Source organism: Grammomys surdaster, unplaced genomic scaffold, assembly GCF_004785775.1.
Source record: "Grammomys surdaster isolate TR1022 unplaced genomic scaffold, NIH_TR_1.0 126176, whole genome shotgun sequence".
In the NCBI taxonomy this organism is placed as follows: Eukaryota; Metazoa; Chordata; class Mammalia; order Rodentia; family Muridae; genus Grammomys; species Grammomys surdaster.
In genome coordinates, this window is record NW_021620983.1 from 2,099,803 (window position 1) to 2,109,395 (window position 9,593).

Genomic DNA, 9,593 nt, shown 5'->3' on the forward strand with positions numbered 1-9,593 from the left:
GGCAGAGTTACAGAAGGTGAAGCCAGGATTAAAAGCAGTAAGATTCTCAGGACGACATTCTTTCTGCTACGACATGCAGCTTTTGAGTCCCTCATCAGAAACAAGCAGAGAGACTAATTAAGGGCCATGCCAAAGAAAACGCAGCGAAGTTTGATTCATTTAGCCTTGGCTTAAAAACTAAAGCAAAACACAGCCAGCCCTACTGGCCTGAAAGCCTGCAACATTTTCTTTAAAATTAAAAGCAAGCAAGCACAAAACTGGTATTATGGTGTGTTTTAAAATGATGTAAACTTTACTCCCAACCCCCCCCCCCAAAAAGACTGCGCATATAAAGACTCAGAAGAAAAAAGAGGAAATCCGTCAACACGCAGTAAGTAAAGGGACTGTGGGTATTTTATTTTTTTTTTCATTTTCTTCTTTCCTGCCTTCTCTTTGATAATTATAAGCTGCTTTTCAATGAATTTAATCTTCAATAAAATTACTTAGCCTACTAAACTAGTGTTGTAACCGCTTGGATTTTAACATGGGGGTGGACAAGGCAATATCAGGTGATTGAGTATGCGCCTGTTTTTTTTAAAAAAAAGAAAAAAGAAAACCCAACAATGTTTAAGCAGGGCTTAGGAAGTCAGGAACCCCCTGCCAGGACAAGCATGCTATCTGTTTGATGGAAGGGGTGGGGGGGCACTTAAATGAGATAAACTTTGGAGTTTAATTACTGTTTGAAAGAAGAATTAAGATTAGAACCCAGCTAGGCATTAACATCTCTAGGCCAGTGACAGGCAATTTTAATAAGGCCTCTGAGCTGCTGCTCCATGGGAAATGAGAACAGAACATTTCAGCTCAGTGGGCGCCCGCCTTGACCTTAAGCCTGAGGCAACCGAGACAGGCGCTGAAATCAGCAACTTCAGGTCCCAGCAATGAGCTTGTCTCCAAAAACCATGGCTCTGAGGAAGTCGAGGGCCAGAAAACCTGCTCGGCTCACTGATCTCAGATCCCAAAACTTCTCCACTGCTCTTTATCTGAGCCTCACCTTCCAAGTCTGGCCCAACCAAGAGAGAAATACCCACCACAGGACATTGTTTTATGACCTACATACTTCGCATGTAAATGATCTGATCAACATGCAGGTAACCTGAAATCTGTTATCTTAATTACATGGGTTCTAGAGACACATTGGCTGCACCACCCTGTCTCCACAGGGACAGTTTTGCTGCAAGTGGGAAGAAACACTCGAGAAGTCTTACTTTAACCGCTTCTTCCTCCAGTGTTTCCAAGATGCCAAGGACAGAGACACATCTGAACAGACTCTGGTCCTGGCCTCCATGAAGCCAGATGACTGACTAGGACAGATGAGGGCGGCATCTGCAATGGAAGTAGGTTCTATATAGCCTTGTGTTTCTCAAGAGATGCTCAATTCAGTTCTTAACTCATAAAGCCCATCGAGGGTTAGCATGGTATGCATGTGATTACATGTCCCTCTGCACGTGCATATGTATGTCCGTGTCTGTCTGCACACGCTTGCTTGCGCGCTTATATTTTACGACCTGAGAGTGATGAAAAGCCAGCCCCCTGCCTCCCACCCTCCACATACAGCTTTGAAAGTGGAACAACAGCCAAATGTTTGCTCCAGGTTCTTGCAAACTCACCAGATTGTTGAGGTCATTTCAACCCGTCTAGACCTCCCATTCTGCTGTCTCCCTACATACTGCACCAGCTTGACTTAGTGTTTTATGTCTCATGCACACTCAGCATCTATACATTCAGCAGTGGGGAAAGTCACGCGGGCAGATAATACTACATAGTGTGGGCGTGCTCACTGTGTGTCTAAGCTTCTATAGATTCTATTCTGTGGGATGCACCAATCTGCAATTTCATTTAAAAGCACTGTGAATGCGGGTACACCCATGTGTGTGTATGTTCATGTGTATGTATGTGGAGACCACAGGTTAATCTCCAGTGTCCTTTCTCAGTCACTGTCCACTTTTTTTTTTTTTGAGACAGGGTCTCTAATTAGCCTAAGAACTCACTTAAATGACCAGGCTGGCTGGCCAGTGAGCCCCAGGTATCCACCTGTCTCCACTTCTGGAAAGCAGCTGGGATTATACACATGTGGTATCTAGCTTTGATATAGGGGTTCCGATGACCTAACTCGGGTCCCTGCTGGTGAATATTCCACTGAATGTTCGATCACAGCAAATTCATCCATTTCTCTAGGCAGCGCTAGTTTGGTTATTTTAAGTGTTTATCGGAAACCACGCCGCACAACAGACGTTTTCTTGCCTGCATCAGTTTCACACCTTGCGCACTAAGTTGCGTGACTAAGGAAGAGTGATCGTCGGATTCAGGAGACATTTTGAAATCAACCCGCAGACTGGTGTTCCTCATGCTCGCTAGCAGCGCCGTGAAGTGACAGCTACCCCACAGACACCAGCCGATTCCTCTTACTGTAATTTAAATTATGTGGGTCTGACTCAGTGGGTTCTACACCATTTTTGCATTCTCTAATTATCAGTTAGCTGAGTATGTTCTCCTAACCTAATTCGTTTCTTCTCTTTATTCACCATCTGCACACTCATTAACAGCTCTGTTCTTTTGAGTTAATTTTCTTCTGTCATATGAGGTACGAATATCTTTTCAAAGATTATGTTTTATTCCCTCTTTTCCCTTTTGTTCCTGTCGTTGAGTCTTGGTGCCATCAGTTTTACCAATCTTTCTGCAACTTTTTGTTCCTGGAGTAAAAAAGTTTCCATCTGGGATCTTTAATCCATCTGGAATTTATTTTTTTTCCTACGTGTGAGAATGGGATCCCATCTTTTTCCATAGGGCTCATCAGCAGCCCCGCCCCATTTGCCAGGACGTCCTGTCTTTTCTCATTGTTTTCCAGGGCCACATTGGTTACTGTTCAAGTTTGCACATGTGAGTGTTTCTGTATTCTCTGCCACACTCCTCGGTTTTATTAGACTTTTCTTATGCCAAGACCACGCTTCTTGCTTTCTAGAGCTGTATAAATTCATGATACATTTGGTCAGGTAACCCCCCAAACACAAACACACATACTTACCCTATTCGTCTCTTAACCTAAATTGGCTTTCCTTGATTCCTTTCATTTTTATATTGATTTTAGTACTCACTAAAAAAATCCCATGAAGCCCCTGGGATGTTTTTGAGAGTGTCAGAGATTCGTGGTGTGCTTTGGCATGGTAGGGACACCCTGTAGTTCTAAGGTGTCCATTCTCTAAGGTTATCCATCCTCATTTTCTTTTTTGTTGTTGTTGTTCTTCAAAAAGTATTTTATTTTCCCGTAAAAGTCTTAACCATCATTTATTAGTTTTATTTCTGAGTTCTTTATAAGGTTTTTTTTTTCCTTTCAGTTTTCTATTTCATTTTCAGTCTGGTGTTATTTTATTGAATTGTCCATTATTCTTTTTTGTGTGTTGGCTTGAGTCCAGTAATCTTATAGAATTTCATTGGTTCTTGTAGAAGAAAAGCACTTGAATTTTCTTGGCTGAAACTTACACTGTTTACAAATAAGGACAGTTTCTTAGCTTCTCTTTCCAATCACTCTGTTTAACCCCTTCTATCCTGTACTGCTTTGGAAAAGCCCTTCAGCACAGTCAACCACAAGTGTTTACAGGGAGCAGTGTCTGGTTGCCGGAGGCTGTCTTAACATTACATCTTTAAGTGTGAGGTATTTAGTTTTTCCATAAATACTCTTTATTCAGGAGCTGGCTCTATTCCAACCGGTTGTGAGATATATATAATAAATATAATATAATATAATATAATATAATATAATATAATATAATATAATATAATATAATATAATATATAATATAATAATTTGTCAACTTAACTGAACCACAGTGTCCATACACTTTTAGTCAAACATTATTCTGGGTGTGTCTGTTTCTAGAAGAATCTAAGATTTTAATCAGTAAAGCAGCACAGGCCTTCTCTGTGGGTGGGCCCCCCCCAATCAGCTGAAGTGTAATAGAACCCAAGAGCTGATTGAATCACAAGAAGTGACTGATGCCCTGGTGATCTTCAGGCTGGAACATCTGATTTTCCTGCCTTAGGATTCAGCTAACTCCAAGCTCTTCCTAGGTCTCAAGCCAGTGGCCTTCTAAAAGAACTGCAGAATTGGCTCCCTAGGTGCCACTATGTCCCCACTGTGGGTCTGGGCACTGCAAACCTTCATAGTCACATGATCTCATTCACTTTCTTAAACCTCTGTTGTGAGGAAGGCCAAGGTGCTTACAAACATTGCATCCAGGGGCCTGAGTGAATGATTAGATTACCCAAAATGCAGCAGGCTTCAGCTGAAGTACCTCTCTGTCCCTTCACTGGTCTCCCCTGCTGTTAGTTTAGCTGTCAACCATGCCTTAAAATTTTCTACACAGTAGCCAAGTATGTTATTTCTATAACAACTCAAACGAGGCCTTCAGATCAAGATATAGAACTTTCAGCTCCTCCAGCCCCATGCCTGCCTGGATGCTGCCATGCTCCCACCTAGATGATAATGGATTGAACCTCTGAACCTGTAAGACAGCCCCAAATAAATGGTGTTCTTATAAGAGTTGCATTGGGGCCAGGCAGTGGTGGCACATGCCTTTAATCCCAGCACTTAGGAGGCAGAGGCAGGCAGATTTCTGAGTTTGAGGCCAGCCTGGTCTACAGAGAGAGTTCCAGGTCAGCCAGGGCTATACAGAGAAACCCTGTGTCGAAAAAGAAAACAAACAAACAAACAAACAAACAGAGTTGCCTTGGGCCTGGTGTTTGTTCACAGCAATGAAAACCCTAAGACCACATGGTATACCTATGTCTTCTCTTATTACTAAATATTTATACTTTTATTTAATTTTTCTACAAAAACTCAAGGTTTGAGGCCTGCTGGTCCTTTACTCCTTTATTTTCAGGTTGTTAATTTGTATTCTTATTTCCTTAGAGTAGCTATATAATTTTGTTCAGCTCCCTCTTCTGGGCTCCTTGTGCACCTACACTCATGTGAGTGCACAGATCCACACTCACTTGCACACACATAGTCATCTAAGTTTAAAAGAACCTTTTACAAATTATGCTAAATACTCTTACATTAATTTTTAGAACTCTAGAAGTATTTACCTGGTTACAATGTATTGCCTACCTTTTTTTTTTACTTCTAATTTTGATGCTTTTTTCAAATATATTTATGTGTATATATTTCAAAATATATATATTTCTAATATATATTTTTTTCAAATATATATTTTCTCATATGTATGTATTTTTCAAACATGTTTTTCAAATACATATGTTTTTTCAAATATATCTATTTTTCAAATATATATGTATTTTCCAAATATATATCTATTTTTCAATATATATATATTCAAATATATATTTTTTCAAATATATATCTATTTTCAAATATATATTTTTCATATATATATTTTCATATATGTATTTTCAAACATATATTTTTTCAAGTATGTATTTTTTCATACATATTTTCATATATATTTTTCAAATATGTATTTTTTCATATATTTTTTCAAATATATGTATTTTTAAATATATATTTTTGAAATATATATATACACACATGTATATATACACCTGCCTGAGGTAGAGCCGTCTTGAGGTCGGTCTCATCCCTGCAGGGTGTTGACCTCTATGACCTCTATCCCTGCAGGGTGTTCATATCTCTTGTAAGACTTTTTTAATCATTTGCTTGTAACCCATGAATATCTTTTCTTACAGCCTAAACCATCCCCATATTACTTATACAGATATGTTCTATGTGAACAGCTAAGACACTGTTGTTTAGAGACTAATGGACAGGATCCATTTGTCCATGTTTCCCCTGGGGCTGAATCCATGAATGCAGAACCCACGGGTATGAAGAGCAGACTGTAGCTGCTTTGCATGTGTTACTCTGAGGACAGTGTGGATTATAATTTTGCTTTTAGTGATCTTAGGGTGATAGTTTGTGAGCAGGGTTGCTTTTCCGTAGTAACAGAGATGAGCATTGAGGAGTCTCACCATGTGTCCTCCTGCACCACTTCCTGCTCTACACACCAGCAGGAGTTTCTCCACAGGACTTGTCTTTAACCTTACATCACCACATTTACATCCTCTTTTAACCTGTCTCCTCTACTCAAACTGTGTCTAGGAAAGATCTTGCACACAAACTCCTACTGTCCCAGGCTGGGGTGGCTTGGGTTTTTCCAGCCTTGATGTAGCTCTGAAGCCCCTGGGGCATTCTCTTGGCCCCTCTCTTCCTGTTCTGTGGATGGTAGCCTATTTCCCATGTCTCAGGGTCATAGAAGAAAAGGTTTGGGCAGTGGGGGGAGGAGTGTCTTATTTTTAAATTATCACTGTTCTTATTAATTTGGGTGGGTTTTTTTTAAAGAAGAGGAAGATAAAATACCTGTATTGCACTCACTGTAAAACTATAAACCTAGTATGAAAATTTCAAAGTCCTGTAGCTAGTGACTGTTACTGTTGCTTTAAGTATGCTCAGTTTTCATCCCTAACCTAACCTTTGTATCGGTTCAATTCGTTTCTTTCTTTCCAACAATCTACATCTTATTTCCAGCCTTGCTCAAATTTGAAGCAATTGCTAAGAAGCCTAAAAGACGAACTGATTTTAGAGCCTTGCACATGGCCTCTCGCACTTATTGCAGGATCGTGTTACTTTTTTCTAAATTATCGTTTCTTGTCGCAGATAAAGGTTTTAGTTCTATGTTCAGGAAACATAGTGAAATCATGACAAGATGTTTTTAACTATGATAAATGAAAACATGATGAGGTATTACATACAAATGAAACATCAGTCTATTCTAGGATACATGTTATCATAAATATACTTATGCAGCAATTATGCTATATGTATCAAAACCGACAAGTTGGTTAAAAGGATGTTAGTTTGAAACAGTGCAGCGATTGCTGATGAAAAGTGTGTTTGTATTAAACGTGAAGGTTGCTGGGAGCACCTTTTTGCTTTAGTTGGTTAAGGAATTAACTGCATTTTCAAAAAGCAGGCAAGTTTTTAAAATGCCCATTTATCAGTTTGTATGGAGAAACTGAAAACCACAATTCGGAGCACATTTTATACAAGTGTAGGGTTTTTTATTCAGCTTCCTGTCTCTGCTGGCTGCCTGCTTGGGAACTGGGGAGGGCTGTGTGATTGTAGCAAGGACTGGACGTAAATTTATATCTTTGGCATAAAATGAAAGATACTATGATCAGAAATGTGCAAATGTTTCTGCTTGTCTAACAACTTGATCTTAGAAGTTCAGCGCACCTCTCAGAAGGGGGGAGGGACCAAATGAATGTCAATAGTCTAAACATTGGTTTGGGCTTCTGGCAGATTCCCCATGAGAGGCAATGGGGTGCGGTGTGGTGAATGCTTACCGAGCATGCTGGGATATTCTCCATCACCGGCCCACACAAGATCTGCTTACTGTTCCCCAGACAGTGAAAACTACTTGGCCCAGGGTAATATCACTGTGGATCCTACAACTCAATAATTCTAGTTAAACTAGATAGTGTAGGAGATGTAAATTTATACCTTGATTCTTGGAGAAAGGAACCCATCAACAGATGTGCATCAGAACAACGCTCACTAGATCAGAGGTCTCTCCCATCCCCCACCTCCTCACCCTGCTCTGAAAGCCTTGCTTCTTCATTTCCTAGTCTCCTAGGTATTTTTAAATTGGATACCCTTGTTCTCTAACAATAAGGTTGTTGCCACAGCTGCACCAGTTCCGTCTCCCCCTTCTCTGATTTTGGGGGGGAACTGGAAACCAATGTGGTTTGTTTTTGTACATAGCAACTTGGCCCAGATCTCAGGAAGACCACAAAAGAATCTGATAACACACTTGGACTCAGACTGCACACGCACAGATAGAAACACATCCCATGCCTGGTCTCCGTGCTCACCCACAGGGGTGAGGTGTTTCTGCTTTCAAAGTCAGCAAGCATTTCTGAGCATGGAATGCTGTTTTAAGAGGATGCTGTGTGGCTCGGCCAGGCATCCAGTAAAGCACTTGAAAATGATCATTCTCTCTCAAAAACGCTGCATTTTGTGGCCTTACTCTTTTCTGGTTGGGGTCTAAACCTAACAACATCTTTATGAGTTAGATTTGAAATGTGATCAGAATGGGGAGTACCATTGTTTTGACGTCGATTTTATGTATTTAAGAAGCATTAGGCAGGGGACCCAGGGTTGCACTTGAGAAAACAAGGAAGTAGAGAGAAGCAAAGTTAGAATAGAAATGACATGCTTCCTAAGTAAATGGTTTCTACATTCATAATGGTTATGGCTGTCTTCCTGAAGTGAAATGTATATGTTAAGTCCAAAGCTCAAGAACACAAGCTCTTCTGACTGATGTGAATGGGTGTCTTGATTCTCTCTTTGTAGTTCTATCCTTTAAGCCATGGCAATCCTTAAATTTCTTCTGTAGGGTCTTAAAAAAAAAAAACAAGGAAATTTTTAAAAACCTCACATAATCTGTACAGCAATATGCATAAATCTATTTCTGTAGTGTGTGATGTGTATGTGTACAGATGTGGGTGCACGCACCTCACAGTGCATATGTGGAGGTCAGAGGACCTTTCCCAGTATCAGATATCAGTCTTCACCTTTCCAGCTTGTTTGAGACAAAGTCTCTTCTGCACAAGCCAGGCTACTGAGTTCCTAAGCTTCAGGAGAGCCTCCTGGCTTTGTCTCCTATCTTCCACAGAGGTTCACTGGGATTGTAGATACCTTGCTACTATGTCTGGCTTTTACATGGATTCTGAGGGTCAAAACTTAGGTCTCCTGGCTTGCATGGCAAGTGTTCTTCCTCACTGAGCCATCTCCCCAAATGCTTTTCCGAATGTTTGGGGGGATGTTTTGTTTAACTCATACTGACCTTTGATAAACAGCAATTTCTCATCCTGTGAGCTAGAGTTGCCACGTGCAGACTACAGTATGTGTAAAGTAGAAATGATCGTGGTCACACTTCCATGTGCCGTTAGGAAAACGAGACAGGAGGATAGCAAGTTTGAAGCCAGCCTGGGCAACACAGTGAGACTCTGTGAAAAAAAAAAGAAGCAAGAAAGCAAATGAAACTCATAACTTAAGATGGATTCAGGCTGGAGTAGGGAGAAGGCTAAAATACGGGGAGGGAGTACAGGGTGGATAGCTTGGTTCTCATCAGACCATAAAGCCAGACAATGGTTGGCAGACAAGAAAAAGCTAGACTTCCTGAATCCATGAGAACTGGCATTCGTCTCACCCCTTGAGTGTCTCCTAATAGCTTTGCCATCTGACAAGGACCTGTGTTTGGATCCCCAGCACCCAAGTGGAAATGGGGCCATATGTAACCCTAGTATCGGGTAGGCACAGGCAGGAAGAATAACAGGGCTTCCTGGCCCACCTAGCTAATGGCAAGCTCCATGCTCAGTGAGAGGGTGTGCCTCAAGGGAAGAAGGCAGAGACTTGGTAGAGCAGGATACCTGACATCCTCCTCTGCTCCCTCTCCCTCTCCTCCCTCTCCCTCTCCCTCTCCCTCTCCCTCTCCCTCTCCCTCTCCCTCTCCCTCTCCCTCTCCCTCTCCCTCTCCCTC